The sequence below is a fragment of the Pterocles gutturalis genome, unplaced genomic scaffold, assembly GCF_000699245.1.
Source record: "Pterocles gutturalis isolate BGI_N339 unplaced genomic scaffold, ASM69924v1 scaffold4229, whole genome shotgun sequence".
In the NCBI taxonomy this organism is placed as follows: domain Eukaryota; kingdom Metazoa; phylum Chordata; class Aves; order Pterocliformes; family Pteroclidae; genus Pterocles; species Pterocles gutturalis.
The window spans coordinates 85,369-103,063 of NW_010133093.1; positions in this window are offsets into that span (position 1 = coordinate 85,369).

Here is a 17,695-nt window from a genome sequence, read left to right on the forward strand (position 1 = left end):
CAGCCTTAGATAATGAACCTAGAAATACTTGTTTGCATCACTGGTGTTCTAAACCTGAGGACCATAGGCAGAGAAGTGGGAATTAGTTTGGACCACCAACTGAATCCTAAATGTATATTCTAGCCTGGGGAGTTAATGTAAATACACTTCACTAGGCTATCAAAGATTAAGGCATAGTTCACATTTTCTGGTCAAGGTAATATTATTTTGAAAAATAATAAAAACAGAATCTGTCTCATCAGGGTTTGATGAAGTAAGATGCCAGCCATGGGGAGTGGTCTGCGTAGGCTGTGGCACTCATGATGTTAGCCCTGCCCTACACAAATTACATTTATATCACTCATAGAGATAATCTCTGTTGTGGTGCAGTGTGGTCATAAAATAAACTTAAGAGGAAGCATCTGAGTCTCTAGACTCTTTGATACTCTCTTCAGGTTCTCATGGGACATGTGCTCCCCCCAGAGCATGATGTGAAGGCGTTTGAAGTCTACAGAAATCCTTCTGTTGACTTCATACAGCTTTGGACTTGGCTTCTAGGGCTATGGGTGTAGATATGTGCTTCATCTCTCTGGATCAATGTCATCAGCTTTCCTTGCCTTTTAAGGACAAGTTCTGTTTTCAGACAAACATGGTACAATATGAAACAAAATTTCCTCCCCTGTTACTTCAATACAGCTTGGAAACCTGTTGCTTTGGAGCAATATACTAATACTTTGGTTTTTAGCATCTTGGCTATGTTTTAAGGATACTGATTGCTGTAGGATTTTAATGACATTCCCCAGATCCTGATCCAGGCCCACCCAGCCCCTTCCCACAGGACAGTGACACTCAGTCTTATGGAAAGAATTTCACTAACCACTGACCCGGGATAAATCAAACCAGTAGCCTTGAGATAAAACACCTTTTCCAGTTCCCAGCCCACAATCCTCTTTGAGGATTCAAGTTAATTTTCCTGCCTTCTTCAGCTTTCTGTTCTACCCATTCTCTGTATTATTTCTCTTCATACTAAAGATGTTTCTTATTGTGACCAGTATCAGTAAAGTTGGAAGTAGATGCTTTCACTTTAAAAGGAATTACTCATATCCTTTGTGGCAAAGCATTAACAGCTCACGTAAAACAGCCCCTCCTGATGGAGAGGACTCTGTTTGCATATATTTGTGAGGACTTGAGCACGTTGTGCAAGGTTTAATGGAAGTAAGCAAGGAAGAACTATGATCAAGTGGTGTACAACTATAAATCAATTAATCAGTTCATAACTATGATTTTAATGTTATGGCTTCGGTTTAATAATGCTAAACTTTGAATTCAAGCCTTATGTGTGCATCTTCATTTATCCTCCTGGAGCAGCAGGCATGTGTGCTGCGACTTCAGAGGCTCTTGTTTATCTTATAGTTCATTTCACAGCTTGCTGTGTTTATACCTGAAGATTCATCTTTAGGGTTCTTTTGCCCTTTCCATTTGCTGAAGAAAAAATTATTTAAATTAAAAAAAAAAAGGGCCTTGAATGGTTATACCCCATGCTGATTGCTTTTGCTTAATGGCCTGTTTTCTGAGCTTTAAAAAAAAAACCACAACTTTGAACATAATAGCGGCATTTGCTATATACTTGGGACTGGAAGAAAATTATAGGCCTGAGCCATTTTAATGTAGCCATCTTTTCTTTTGATTCATTTCTGAAAAAGAAGCAAGGGACTATATTTACCACTGTCAGTAACATTTGATTTATTATTTTTTATATGTCATGATAGGTGGTGACTTAAATTTACATTGCAGTTTTAGCGGGAGTAGAATTGTAATATAAATTATTTTTCATTGTAATAATAATGGCTGATGTGTTGGAAAACCTCTCTGTCTTGTATAACACCTTCTAAGTAGGTGAATAGTTTTTGATAAATACTTGTTAAATCTCTTTATTTCTGTTTTTGTCTTTACCTCATTAGTCATTCAGGATCAGGTTCATTGCCTGTTTCTCTTTCACTACCTAGACAAGATGCTAGTAAGAAACAAAAGAAAAGGCTACGTTATTTTTTGGACCTACATGTAAAGCTACAGGCTATTTACACTTTACTGCTGGAGATTGAAGCTTTGGTTTTGGAACTTTCTAGCCCACATGCTCCAATACCAGGCAGGCTGAGTTTGGCGTTAAGTCCAAAGAGGGAAGAGCAGAGGTGGGTTACAGCTACCTGGAAGGTCCTCTCAAATCTCAGAGTGGTCTTGCTGACACTGTAAAACAGGGCAGTACCCACGAGCTGCTTTCACATCACCTGAATGCCCCCTCAGTCTGTCTAGATTAGCTCAAAATAATTTTCCATTCTAGCATTTTATAAATAAGTAGATGGGGTGATTTCATTTAGCACTGACAGTAGTGATGCTTTCAAAATAGGTGCCTTATACCCAGAATGGTTTGCCCAGTCTGGATGTTTGTGGGAAGGTCAGGCTTTAAACAAAGATGGTAGGAAAACAGTGGAAAAAAATGTACCGGGTTTTCAAAATTATTTTTACAATTAACTTTCATACAATGTTGAATGTTTTGGTCCTGAAAGAGGAAAAGGAGAGGACCTCTGGGATGTCTGAAGGAGCAGGTGGAACTAGAAACTCATTGAACTTCAGGCAAAGGATGAGCATGTGGAGCCCAGGAGGAGAACTGGGGATTTAGGCTGGCTGTAAAGGAAGCATTTCTTCTATTTTAGAGGAGGATGCAGGGGGTGACATGTTATTTGTCTCTAGCCCTCAGGCTGCTGGCTCTGACACTAAATTAGACCTTTTAAAATAAATGAGTTCTGTGTTAGATACTAGCTGGGGTTTTTTTGTTGGGCTTTTTAAATTTTCCAGTCTTGAAACTCCTCCAAACCTCAGTATTTACAACCTACTAATAATGCCACAATATATGTATTTTTATTAAGCATTCTATTGAACAGTAGTTCAATACCTTTGCTTGTTTTCTTTATGATGAGATTGTTTCCAGCTACTGTTAATTTATTTTACACAGCCCATGATGTAATCGTTAAGCAGTTGTAATGAAGATTGAAGGTTTAATAATGCCAAGTGTTACAAATTTCTATTTAATCATTCCTAAATCGATTAGTTACTTTCACCCAAATGCTGTGCCATTGAAACAGAGAGAGCTAAAGATACAAACCACTGTGGCCAGTGTTTGATAAATGTTATTTTGGTGCAGTGGTAATTGAGTTATTGAATTTACTCATCTTCCAAATGATGTTTGCATTGTCTCAGCCATATATGTTTAGGGCCAGGGGAAGGTCATTAGGAGCTTCAGACCGGGGGCATGTTTGGGTTAAAGTGATTTTGAACAGCCAGTGTTGAGGTTAGTCAATTAAAAGAAATAGCACAGAGAGATGCTACAGAAGGGCATGTTATAGGCTGGTCAGTGGGGAGGTCCCAAAGGCCTGTTTAAAATAGACCAAAGATTCTGTAAGTAAATGTCTACTCCTAGCCCCAGGCTCTTTAGCCACTGACAAATTGCTATGTAAGATGCCCTTCGCTTAAAACCAGTTTCAGCTATAAACAAATTTCACACTTTTATAGCCACATCTAGCCAAGGTGAAATGTTAAATGATAATACCTTTTGTATAGATAAACATACCCTTAAATGAACTTCTTTAAGGGAAGGTCAGGGCTGCAGGTGAGACACAGAAAATGTACGCAGGCTGCTCAGGGCACAGCCAATTCTGCAGACCCGTGTTTGGTGGCAGGGAACATGCTGGGCTGGTTCGGTGGCTCGTCCTTAGTGTGTGCGACTTGTCAGAGCCCCGTGTAAAGATTGCCTCCATATTCAGGGGATTATGATAAAGCCGTTTAAGAGACACTGTTTGATAGACATTATATTTATATCTACATCCTGGACACAGAGCTTGGGAATGCTTTGTTCTCCCAAAGAGTGCGTCATTTCTATTTAAGACTGCGTGCTGATGACAGCATCCCTGTGGTGGGAAGATTCCCCTCATGTAATTATGAGGGAATAATAATTATGTCTAATGGCAGCACCTCTCCTGAGTGACTGAGTACCAGCAAAGCTTTTCAGGGGACCTGATATCCTCTACTCTGAACAGAGTCACTGGGAAAAGCAAAGTCTCTCTTGAAGTGAAAAATGGACCCACTTTATTTTTAATAGTTGGCTAGTTGCTGTATATAGAGACCATTTTTTTCCTTCAAAAACATTGGAGAGAGGCTCATGTTCTCTAATATTTCTGTTGTGCAACTCTTTAAAAACCTGTTGGTTTACAGGTACACTGTTTTGTATTTGATTTCTGTCCTCTAAACACTATTTAAATCAGAAGTAATAATTTCTAATCCTGTAAAATGCCCAAAGCTTAAATCAATAAACATTTGATGAATACATAACCCGAGGACTTTCAGTTTGGCTGATAAATGATAATTGTGGGAGTGCCTGGCAGCTTTTGTAGTTAAACCTTTGCTTCTATACAATTAAATGGCTGGCTCCTTCAAGCTCTAGACACACTCTTAATGATAATTGCACAAGGAGTCGAAGAGCTTACTGTGGACAAGTGAAACAAAGACCCTTGGTGCCTGCAAATGATCAGCTAGAAAGCCAGGGTGGTCACACTCTACATGCTGGTTCCCTGGGGGCCTGGGGACACTGTGGCCAGGTCCTGTGCAACTTTTTGGGTCACCATTCCTGTTCTGTCTGAAGGTTCCCCTCCACTCGCCTACCCTGCCACTCTGCCCCACAGCCATCCTCCGCCACCCCACAACCTCTGCCCTGGGCCATAACGTCCCCAACGGAGCTGAGGCCAGGAGAGTGTTCCGGTGGTAGAGCAGCACTGTGGTCTCAGGGAGACACAAAAAACAGGCCAGGACACACCTGTACCCCATGGTACCCTAATGACAGTGGCATCCTCTGCAGTCATTTATAACCAGTTTACATCATTTTATGAGATGTCAGCACAGGGAAGGCACTATGGGATCACTATAGTAATGCACAGACCCTAGGATTGCCTCCTAGAAGCATTGTGCGTTACCTGTGAATGCATTTCAGTCGTATGACTGAATTTTTGGATTAATACAAAAACCCATCCACCATCCCTCCACTGTCCATCCCCTCCAGCCCTCCCTATAATTTTCCCCATATCCAGCAAAGCCACCCCAAAGTATACGCATACGTGCAGTTTCTTCCTCCCCACTCTACCCTCTTCTAGAAACCGCACCTCTAGCGCATCACACCAGCTTTGAGTATTGCAGTTGCAAAAGGAGAGGTGTCCCTACGTGCAGGATGGCATTCTGTCCTGCAGTTTGTAGCTGTTCAGTCATTTTGAGCCTCTGCAGTTGCTCTACCATATGCCAAATTTGTAAAATCTTGTTCACATTTTTTTTTTCCTCCCTTCACCAGAGAACAGCTCTTTAGGGCAGAAGCATGGAGCTGACAATTACACTGCTTCCCGCTGTGAACGGACTGTAGGACATCCCTAGCCATCAGGCTTTACAGGGAGACTTAAGTTCTCTTTAGCCTTTCTTCCCTGTGTTGATGAAGTTACAAAGTGAGGCACAAGCAGTTTGACTATAAGATTAGAAATCAGCCAGGAAAAATTATTCTGTTTTAATGTACTGTGGTTCCTTTATGTTGACTCCTGCATCACTCAGGCAGAAATGATGGGAAAAAAGTGGGAGAAAATGAAACTAATTATTTTTATCTTTAATGATCACTGGCAAAATAAACAGAGCATTTAAAGATTCTGGCATATATGAGATTGTGGGTATTTATTTTCTGTATTACTCTAGTCACAGTGTCACCCAGGACCACATCTCACATGACAAGGAGCAATTAAAGGAAAATGTGTCCAGGCTATGCCCCTGCCAAACTGAATCATGACCCTTCTTTTGGCAGCCTCATGCATGAATCCCTCCCCTTGGGGAACACCAGGCAGTAGCTGATTTGCCAACTGACGTGATACATACATTTTTTTGTGCATGTATGTCATGTTAGTGACATTACACACTCATTTAAAACAGAGCTTATATTTCAGCATAATGTGCTATTTTTAATGTTGCTTAGATATGCGGCGATTAACAGGAAGGTCCAAAGAGAGAGGCAGCATCTCTTCACAGGGTGTTTGCTTGTTCCAAGTCAAAATTCATAGCCATTTGATTTTAAAATTCACTGTACAATATATACAGATACAAGTGTATTAAATTACCTAGTTTGAATATAAACAGCTGCGAATATAGTAGCTGAGAGCACCTGGGGAGTTATATACTACAGGCATAGGATTTTCTGTACAATTTATTCAATTAAAGTGTGAAATGTGTCTAAAAGAGTTATTTCAAGGGCTTTTGTTCTCCTGCACCATTTCTGCCTCCCACTCCCTTCGTTCTTTTGTGCTGAAGTCCCAGATCACAACTCAGAAAGGGAATAATGAAGTAAGAAGTATCTAAGGAAGGACACAGCTACACACAAAGCAAGCTTAGCAACAGCACTTCCAGTAGTTCTGGGTCATAGAGGAGATATGAATAACTGTCCTGTGTATTTAACATAAAGCTATTCACTAGAATTCAAATTGTTTATATTTCCTCCATAGCAAATATTTTATTTCAAATAAGGACATCTCACTAGCTAAAGGAACCTTGCGGTGACTTACAGACCAAAGCACAACAAACATAGGGAGAAACTCCATACAGAATCACATCTCATCTATGTAAATGTGTATTTAATTCATCGAGATGTAGCTACAGCTCCGCTTGTTCCAACTGCCTGAGCAGCTTAGCAGCAGCATTCATTCAACGTCTGAACTGGGATTTTGCTGCCTCAACATGCAAGGTTACTGGCATTTTAGGCTCTGTGGAATATTGGGCCTGACCTCCAGATACTGCTTCAGAGGGCTGCACATTCTCTGAAGTCCTGCATCCTATCTACCAGGAGTGTGGATGTCCTAGGGCATCTTAGGTGGCATTGGGTATCTGTATCTACATTTCCACAAATGAACCCTGCCCTTACCGATTAACAGTAACGTTGCTGACTTGACTCTGGAGAAAACAGAGAACGTGCCACTTACTTGTGAACCTCACTCACAAGGCACAGAAATGAAGGCAAGGGAAGAAAACATCCAGTTTTTCATCTTGAGAACATAGCTCAGTTGGCGCTGTAAGTCCTTTATTTCTGCAGACCAACCATAGAACCTTTGCTTCCCCAGGAGTAATCACAAAACTGAAGAGAAATACTGTCTGCACAGCCAGCTTCCATTAGGGAGACCATAGCGTCTCCCACTCAGACTGCAAAAATCTGAAGTCTGAAAGGAGTCAGTAAGGCACACTGCTTCTCTACTGAAGGTGCATCTAAGGGATAGCCTAAGTCCCTGTGCAGAGTGAGAGGTCTTGTCCTTACCAGGTATGTTTTCCTCATGTATTCCCACCCATTTCGACTACTATGCTAAGAGAAACTTCATATTTCTTGGCAACAGAAAGCATATTCTGTTAATCCAAGTTTGCCAGCACAGCCTACATATTCACAAGTCACCCAGAACTGTCTCTTCATACTAAGTCTGCTGAAAAAGGAAAAGAACAAAACCTCTGGCAAAGTCGGAGTCACTGCTCCAGGAGCAGTAGCCCATGCTGCCATCAGAAAGCCCATCGCACAAATAATGCTGTTAAGAGATAAATAACGTGTAAGAACTAAGATTTGGGGGATCTCTCCCTCAGTCCTTCATTTCTAATATGTCTGTCAGCTGAAGATAAGACTGTGAACATTTGCCGTATTTAAAGACCGTCTCAGATCACTGTTCTGTTCTGCCTTTACAAAACTGTACTGTCTGAAACCAGTATACTGCATTCTTCTAGGTGTCCTGTTTCTCTCCCTGCTGAAGAGTAGTTGTACCACAGAATTACACAAGTACCGCCATTAAATACAGATTCAGATTTTGAAAAATACAATTGCAAACTATTTCACACAAAAGAGGAATCATAATCTCAAATTTATAATTACTCATTAGTCATTAAAATCCAGTATAATTCCCTTAACATAATCCACCTATTTTTAAATGAAATCTGGTTAGTATTAATCAGTAAGAAAGGTGCAATAATTAAGTGGGATCATACTGGTGATTAAGTTTACAATTTAAAAATCTCAAACCCAAGTACTTCAGTACTCAGAAGCATCATGGGTATCTAGAAAATTTTCCAGCATCCTAATACCCGAAGTGAAGGTAGGCGCAACTGATAAACACAAGAAGGTGTTTAAGAGTACTGTAGGTACCAGGTACTGTATTCACAAGACCTAGCCTTCTTACTATTTCCAGAAAATAGAGAAATCAGAAAAAAATGCTAGCATTTCAGACGTGACTGCTTTGCCAGAACCGTGTTTTTCATTGGAATCAGTGAGTAACTGCCTGGTGGTATATACTCCTTATACAGCTGGAGAGGTAAAGAATTGTTCTGTACTCCCTAGCAGGCTTCCAGTGGTTTTAAGAGGCAGGAATACCTACCCTGTGCCTTCATGCCTCCGGCTGCTGCTTATATGAGGAAAGATTTCCCATGCCTGCATTTTTGCTTTGATGTTGTGTACTTTCCATGTCTCGACAAATATTTCCATGACTGCTCATAGCCTTTCTGCAGCATAGGTGCCTCAAGAGCGACATGATTCCTGATCATTTAACAAGGTTAGGAGCAGCAGGGTAAGCCCTTGGATTGTCAGGAGACCCAGACAGGGGTACTGGGTTATTTCAGAGTTGTGACACTCGATGGAAAGGGTAGAAATGTTTCTTCTTTTCAACAGAAGTTAATTTCTGCAGTTGCTGATGGTATAGATCAGGACTTTCCAGGATAAACTTCTCACTCAAAGTAGAACAGTTATTCAGAGCCAGCATGTAATTCAAAGACGTTTAGTACAAGCAGTTCTTCAATTTATCATATCTTGGAGTGCCAACTTTTTAAATAAAATTAACAAATAGGCACCTCATGGCAAGCAGGGTGAAATTACTTTTTTTTATTTTTGTAATTAGACTTCAGACAATGTTACATTATGTAGTTAAGGGAAAGGAACTTTGCCTTAAATTTCAAAAGTGGTGAATCTCAGTTTAATTCTGCTAATAGCAGTTAACACAGATGGCTAAAAAGAGTAATTATCTTCTTTAGCTTTCTGCCACCTGCCACAAATGAACTGTTTTCTTTAATTGCTCAGAATTACTCTTAATCACACAAAACAGATACTTAAATCCTAGTCACATACTACAGCTCAAGAGCGAGATTTTAACCCTAAGCATGCGACTTAAGAAATTACCACCCTGTCCAAGAGTACAATGCCAGCTGTGTGCTGTGACAGTTGAAAAGATTAATCCTTTCTCTTTCAGGTAGGAGCAAAGTTTACAGGCTAATCATACAAGTCCTGTGTTCTGATCCAAGTAATTACCAGAGCAACCAAAAGGCTATATCTGCAGTAGCAGGAAAAAAATTCACACAATTTCTTCCTAGTGATATGCTTTCTTCAACAAATGGTAATTTTTAAAAGCCACGCAATCAGATAGATTTATCTTAAAAATTACCTACTGAAAAACTTAAAGATGTATCGTTAACTATACCTGACTGATGAGTCAAAGCTTTTTTTAGATTCCCAGAGATATGGTAAGATAGATAATAATCCCATTTCCATTGGAGCATCATTTTGAAATAAACCAATGTTAGGCATTTAGAAATCCCAACACAGCACCCTTTGGAAGTTTCTGGCCTCGTTATATTTTATAACAGCAATTCTTGTCCCCCACCATTCAGACATGATGTGTCCATTGGAAGAACAGAAAGTCTTCCCTTTCTTCTTTACTACTGTTCTTGATGTCTGAACTAAAAAGCGACAAATTCAACTTCTGCAGAAGAACTCAGAAGCCATCTCTTTAATTCTGCCTACTGAATCACCACATTAAATTGAAAAAGCACTAATGCAAATCCTGAGTTGTGGCTAGATCTCTGTACTTAAGAGAAAGGAAAAAGCACCAAACTTGCTCTTCCTTGAATTCCAAAGTCAGTAACTCTCCATCACCATTTCTCCAAAATTTGCTAGAGAAACTTCCTAACAGAATTTATACACAAAGTGATAAGCGGAAAATTAGGGTGGACACCTCCCAGTAAGAACTCTTTAAATGAAAAACAAAACCAAGCAAACAGTTTCACTTCTCAGTGTAAAATCATCTACAGTAAAAGCAATCTGTACTGTATGTGTTACACCTTTTTGGGAACACATATTGTTTTTTAAAAATTATTCCATTATTTTGAAATCAGATAAACTCATGATTACTGCAGTTAAGCATCCTTTTGCTGTTACAGCTTTGTATTTTCAAATGTGTGAGTGGCAGAGGGAAAGGAAAATCATTTAGAAGCTTAGACCTGGAAAACAGCCTTAAGAAGCTTGCGTGTGTTCACCAATCTAAGGATAAACAGAGACCTAAAATACGAAATTAGCACTGACCGAGGAACTCCACAAGAAAAGATTTCTGAACTTGATCTTTATGAAAATTAATTATCTATGACACTAATGTATACCAGGGCTTTGCACTGTGCTGCAACCTAGGGAGAGTTTCTGTGTCATAAATTCCTTTAACTAGTCCGACTAGCACTTGTAAGAGACCTTCAGCTGTACACAATGTCCGTGAGTGGGTGTGAGAAAGAAAGGGTCTGACTGCATCATTGCCCCTGTGTATTTATAACTGCAGCAGGGAAAGTTAGTCTAATAATAGTATTTACCTGTGTTACTTAGTAAATAACAAACTATTATTGAACAGTTATAGTAAAGGTCAAAATCCACTTTCTTTTTTTTTCCCCTTTAAACATGCTTACTCTGTGTTTAGCTTCGGTTAAAAAGTACTTTTCATAAAGTAATGTAGTGCAGCAAACATTTTAATGTATTACAGCTTATGACACTGACTTAATTTAACGCTAAAAGATAAGACTGTTTTCGGTGGCATTTGCTCAGGTATCCTTATTACCATCCGGCTCCAGCTTTCATATGGGTTTGTTAGAATCATAATAATAAGGATTCATAAAACGTAGCTATTTTCATATAAATATTGTCCAAGTGACAATAGATTTTTATAATCAGCTCCAGCGGTGGCCAGCAAACACTCTGCTGGTGTGTTGTTGCTGGGAGGGCTGCAGGAAATGAAAACAACTTCAGAAGGAGGAAAGATGAAATGCAATCACTCCATCACTGTATGATAAGTAACGGGCTTTCAGAGTTTTAATGGACTAAGAAGTGTAATGTGCTTGGTTTAGTAACCACAGAGTTTAATCAAGTATTTTTAAATTTTTAAACAGGAAATGGCCTTTTCTCCAAAGGATATACACATTTGCAGTGCATAAATCAGATCCTGAGTCCCAGGATCGTCATCTCAGGGTCTTTACCATGCAATTAACTTTAACTCTCTTTCTGAAGAATCTCCTGGTCATTCTGGTAGTGTAATGTGATTTGATGAGTTGTCACTGTTGTTTTTCCATAATTTTGTTCCATTCAAGCTCTTGCCTCAGTGCTGTTTCTCCAAACCATTTTCAGGCTGCGGATTAGCCCCATACCCCATCCCCAGGGTATCCCCAGGGTATGGGGCTAAGATAAGGGGTGCTGCCGGAGCAGCCCAGCAATGGCACGGCTGCTTGTCGCTCAGCCCTCCTGCACTGTGTTCCCGAGCAGACAGAACACCACTGGCTCAGCCATCATTGCAGACAACCCTGTACGGGCTCTTCTTGTCTCACCTTTCATTTTTCACCCTTTCCCAAGTACAACCGTGTCTGGTTTAAGCCCAGCCTGCATGGTTCTGCGCCCCGCTGCCCTGCACAGGTATCCCCAGCCCCGGCTGCTGGTAAGGGCAATGGGGAGCTCACATTTGGAGTCCTGAGCACAGTATGGGGTTTATTTAACACTGTACATATGTCAGATTTTAGACAGGATAGCATGTAGCTATGACAGCTGTCTTTTAAATTATGCAGAAGAACAAGATGAGGACAAATACAACTGAGCTTTGGCTTGTTAAAGGAATCTTACTAAATACAGCGATGTTTATTCCTTCAGAAAATCCATAGTATCATTTTGCAATAAAATCAGGTAAAATTGTAGGTCCGTGTATTTTCTGACAAGCTTGCTAGTTATCATGATATAAATACATATTACCAACGTAAAATATGCACACACACTCGCACATCTATATCTGTCTTCTGAGATTACTGATAACTTACCCATTGCCAAAATGAGATGGAAAATTTACAAACCATATATAGTTAATATACCCACTCACAGACTACTTTTGAAAAATCTAATTCATAAATTATACATTAAGTTAGCAACTCTACATGCATGCATCGACAGGATATTATTATGACGAAGGAGGCTATCTTTTCAAAATGTAGGGGACACATTAAAACACTGCTGAATGACAAGCAGAATTGGGAGCCTTTCAGCAGAGCTTAATCAGAGACTCTTCTGGAAACTAAAAAGAGGAGAGCTGGGAATCCCATCCTCTCCAAAGATTCAGATGCCTCTGAATGTAATCTGTTACAAATCCCCTAGTTTACAAGCAGAGGATCCTCATAGACTACTGGCCCTGGTACCTCCTGCACAAGAAATATTTTCAGTATTAAAGCTTGAATTTAGGAAAGTCTTATTGTCCACAGGTGGGTTTTTTTCCCCCTTTCTATTTCAAAACAAAATTAAATTAATGTTACAGTAAGGAAGAAAATATGAGTGCAGAGACAGAAAATGTTTCAAAAATAAATGTTCCTATGTAAGCCATAGGAAAAGTTTTCTGAAGCATGCATTAATTAAGGAAGACATACAAGATACAGGGAAGCGTTCATGACTATACCGGTGATACTGCTTGGAAAAATACTGGAAAATACTAAAAAAAGGCGGAGTCATCTTCCTCTCCTTTAAAGTGGATTTCAAATAGAGGGTGTTCTACTTTAACACTCTCAGATGAAGAATCGCTGTAAAACTGGATGTGAACAAGATACTACTCTACTAAAATGCTTGACAGGAATACAAATAAGGCAACAAAGTACTGGAGAAAAACAATCTATCTCTGAATAGATCATTGCTGTGATTCCAGATTCTTGTTTCCTAATGATATACCAACATAGATAGCTTCGTGTAGACAGCTTTCACAATAAAAAGTATAAACCACTTGAACAGATTTAATATAAATAATAGCAGGGAAACAGATACACATTAATATCCCCCCAAAATCTTGAGAATTTTATTATTTTTTTAAAAATGGGAAACACATTAAAAAATTGCACCCATGGGTGGAAATGTTTGAGCTAATAAAACTGTATTTTAGATTGCAACCTTCTTTTATAGCTTTTTTTTTTTGACATTTGTTTTCTATTAATTTGCTTGCTTAGTACTGTCTTCTGTGGTATCATGCCACCATGACCAAAGTGTCAGACTTTTGTCTCTGCTGGATTAATCAGTGTGTTCTTTGATCCATAACATATGTTTCTAGTAGACATTTAGCGTCAACAGATTCAAGATCTGTGGTCTGGCAGTGCAGTGCCTGACGTTAACCTAGACAGTTTAGAGTATTTAATTTTTTTGTTGTTATTGACCCTCCCTTTCATCCATAATAGAGCTTAAACAATGGAATAAAGCATGTGATGTTAAATATTTGGGTTGAGAGCTTTGCTTGGAGAGTAGGTTTTTTTTCTGGGTGAGAAAGCACCAAGAGGCTGCCCAGACAAATATCAGATCTCCATAGGCACAGCGTGTATATTTTTACGCACATCTTAGGCACAGAACTTGTGTATTCATGGTCAGGTAAGCCTGTCCTCACAAGAGAGGACATGAGCGCCACACCACCACTTCTGAGGTCCCGGAGGCCTGTCCAGGACCTTGCTGCGCTGCTCTGGGGACGTGGTCAGGTGCTACGGCTGATGTCCCAGGGGCAATTAGTTAAGTTACCAAAAGCTGGCCTGCTGTGACTTAGGCTCCAGAAGACTTTGTGGTGAGGACCCAAATGGGATGGTCCTGGTGGCTAGTGGGGGTTGCCCTGCAGTAGCCCAGGGGACAAGGACCTCCACGGTGCTGTGACAGTGGATGGTTTTTAATAATTTTTTTAAAATTTAATATTCTTTAATTTAATAAATAAATAATAAAGTTTAATAAAACTTTACGAAGTTTTATTTCCTCTAGGTGCTGTGGGAAAGTGTTAAAAAGTTGTATTAAAGGAAACTGGTAAAAGGCAGGATAAAGAACAGAAGGAGTAAGGTGGTAACCCAAGGTATTTTTCCTTTAATATAGCAAGTAAATAAAGGATATCAATTAATAAGATTCAAACCGTTTAATTATTTTTTCATTGAGAGGTATAGCACATGATTTAGGGCTCAACTACTCCTTTACTGATTGTACTGCTGTAAAGTGCTGCATAATATATTGCTTTTTACTGTGTCACACACAGATAGAAATGGCAAGTGTAAAATGGGATTAACTGCCCTTAAAATAGTCTGGGCTTGAAATTATGTATATAAGGCTAGTGTCAAAACTCAGTTTGACTTCAGAAGGTGATGAATTATCTCCTCATCCCCATCTTCTCCGGCACAGAGACACATCCCTGTCTGTGGCAGACCTGTACAGGGCCCCACAATAGTACATGTAATACAGAGGAGAGAGGATCTATTTCTTTAAAAAGCACTGTTGTGCCATGAAGAATTAAACAGAAAATGAATGGAGAAACCAAATGTCAGCTGCTCCCTTAGACTTCAAGGTTCAGGAAACTGCTTAGTGGGAGTGGGAAAAGACTGGCAGGCTGAAACGTAAAAGAATAATTGTATTATAAGAAGATTATGGGAGATTATTTTTCTTCTGGGCCCCAGATTTCTGCAAAAACAATCCTGAATTGCATCCTACAAGGCAAAATTAATTCACCTATTCCTCTATAAACGACAGGATTTCATTAACTGCGTATTCATTTGGTGGGTGCAAAATTAAAAATGGGCTCATATTACAAAACGTTACATGCATCTTTCTGTCGTTTGAGAACATGGAGCTCAATGTGATTAACAATGTGGCAGCTCATAGCAAGAAGAAAAATAATTGTTTTTTCAATATACAACCCCCATAATAATTCAGAAATCAATATGCATCCTCAGAGAATTTCCCCCAGCAGAGGTTTGTAGGAAGCAGGGTGGCCTGCCTTCATTTCCTTCTGAATGTGAAGCTGTTGCAGCCCTGGCTAGCCTGGCTTTCTCTTTTTAATGTTTAACTATAACCACCGGGACTGGAATCATAGCTTCTAGTGGCCTAGTATGAATATTAATAAGACACTGGGCCATGGAGTTCCTTGCTGATTTTGACAGTTTAAAGGATCAGTTAGTTAATTAGAAGATGACATGGCACATCGCATCCCTTGGCTCCATCCTGCCTTCTGTCTCCTCTTTTCATTTTCTTTTTTGACATGTTAGATTACATCATTACTTGTAGTTTCACTTGTTAGCCACACCATGAAATGAGAATATTTTAAGCTGTAATTATTGTGATTGCTCTCCTCTGCTAAGAACATGAAACTCAAAGAAATCATACAGGAACTTGAATTTCAGAGATGTAGGAATGTATGCTTGGTAGTTTATAACCTTCTAACTAAACAGAAAAATATTTTAAGTAGCATAGAAAATTGTGTTGATCATCATACTGGCAAGCAATCTAGTATTTTAAGTAGGTATCCCCATCATCTGTACTTTATTTATGAGTTATTTATTGCTTTCATCAGCATATATCTCAGAAATCTAGTCTCTTCCCCCCAGCCAAGAGCTGATCGTGCCTCTAGACATGTACATGCAATCCCGTACATTCATTGCATTGCACTATCCTAAAAAAAGTATGAGTTTTCTATCATCATCATCATCATAGTCAGAACAGACAAAAATAATGTGAACAGAAAGCATGGTACTGTGCAGCAGCCCTCTCATTTGGGGGAACAACAAAGGATAACAAAGATGGAAAGGGGATAAGAAATTTCATTGAAACATTAACTTATTTCTCAACTACACCTGATACCCCAAAATAGACAAGCTACAACCCAAAACATAAAAAAAATAACCTGTAAAGCTACAGTCATACCATAAAGCATAAAAACTTTCCAGTTTTGCATCCACTGACATACTGCAGTTAGCCATCAGGACAAAAATTCTGCACACGTAATAAGACTTTGGAAGAACCACAACCACTTATTTAGTGTACGACTAGATAATCTCATTAATATTCATCTTCTAACTTGCATTCTCTGGGTAAAATTTTTATCAAGGACATTGGTCTATTTCTGCAGAGAAATTCAGAGAAACACATGTGCATCTTACTTTCTCAGGAGGCTTTGCCAGTCTGTAAACAGAAAAGTCTGGAGGCAAGTCAGAAGGCAGTGTGTGCGCCGCGGAAAGCCGGCAGCTCAGGCGCTTCATTGGAAATGACAAGATTAGTGGGTGGATGTGTGTTGCAGCAGGAACTATCAGTTCTGGGTTATTATTGGTATTCATCACTGTGTCTGATTGCCTGTGTACTTTCACATTCTTTGTGTATACATCTCAGTACCACTTAATCAATACAGCTTATCAGAATATGTATTTTGAGGGAAGAAATTGCAGAGGAAGTATATCTACATAACAACTCTGTGCAGTTAGCCAATACAATAACCTATGTAGGTAATTTATTTTTTTCATTAAGGTAAACACGTAACCTCCCATTGATTCACAAGGCTTCACAAAAACACAGAGCTAATAATGGGTGGAAATTGCTTTCATTGCTATTGAAGATAAAGCTAGGTAATCTTACCTGTTGAAGAAACAAAGTTGGGAGTTGTGTGCCAACAGCAGACTTTACTCATTGAACTAGAATTCCTTGTTCAAGATGAACAAAGTTAGGCATGAAGTGTCCTTCTTGTATCAGAGGGGATTAACACCTTAGAGTGTCTTTTATCAAACCAATGTTATTGCAATAGTATTGATTTCATAATCAAACAAGAAATGAACCGGCATTGCTGCAATTTCATAGGCTGATGAGATTATATCATAAGGAGGATAAACGGAAACCAAATACAATATTGTTGGTATATCTCCTGCACTAAAGTATAGAAACCACTGCCCTAGGAAGGACCTTAGCCATCTTCTGTATCCTTCCACAGTTTCAAGATTATGTCATGGTTGGGAAAGCACAGGTGAAGTTCACAGCACAGACACAGCCTATCTCTGGGATTGCAAACCAGCTGGAATCGCCATGTGTCTCTGCTACTCTTTTCTCTTACCCCATGTGTCTAATCTATTTTGACTGTACTTCTGCTGAAGCAGAGACGATGGCTGCTCCATGTGTGCACAACCCAGCAGAGTCCTACGGTCACTGCTGGCCCCTCTGTGTGCCCACAGTGGAATTAGCCACACAGACCAGTTCTGGAGCTAACACCAATCTCCTTCAGTCAGAATGTATCTTTCCCAATTTCAAAGACAAAAATGAACACTTACATTTCTTTTGTTCTTAAAAGCCTTAAATCCCATTTCATTCAAGGTCTGGTCATTTTCTGCATAGGAGCTCCAGTTGACGATTAGCAATCAGATTCCTCATTGTCCACTTGAACCTAGAAATGAACACAAAGGCAAACATATAAGCAATTTTTTTCATTTTGACTGCCATTTACCATTAATACTTAATATTCCCACATATCCTTTTCATCCGATGGTTAATATAAAACCTAATGAACCATAGGTGGCATTC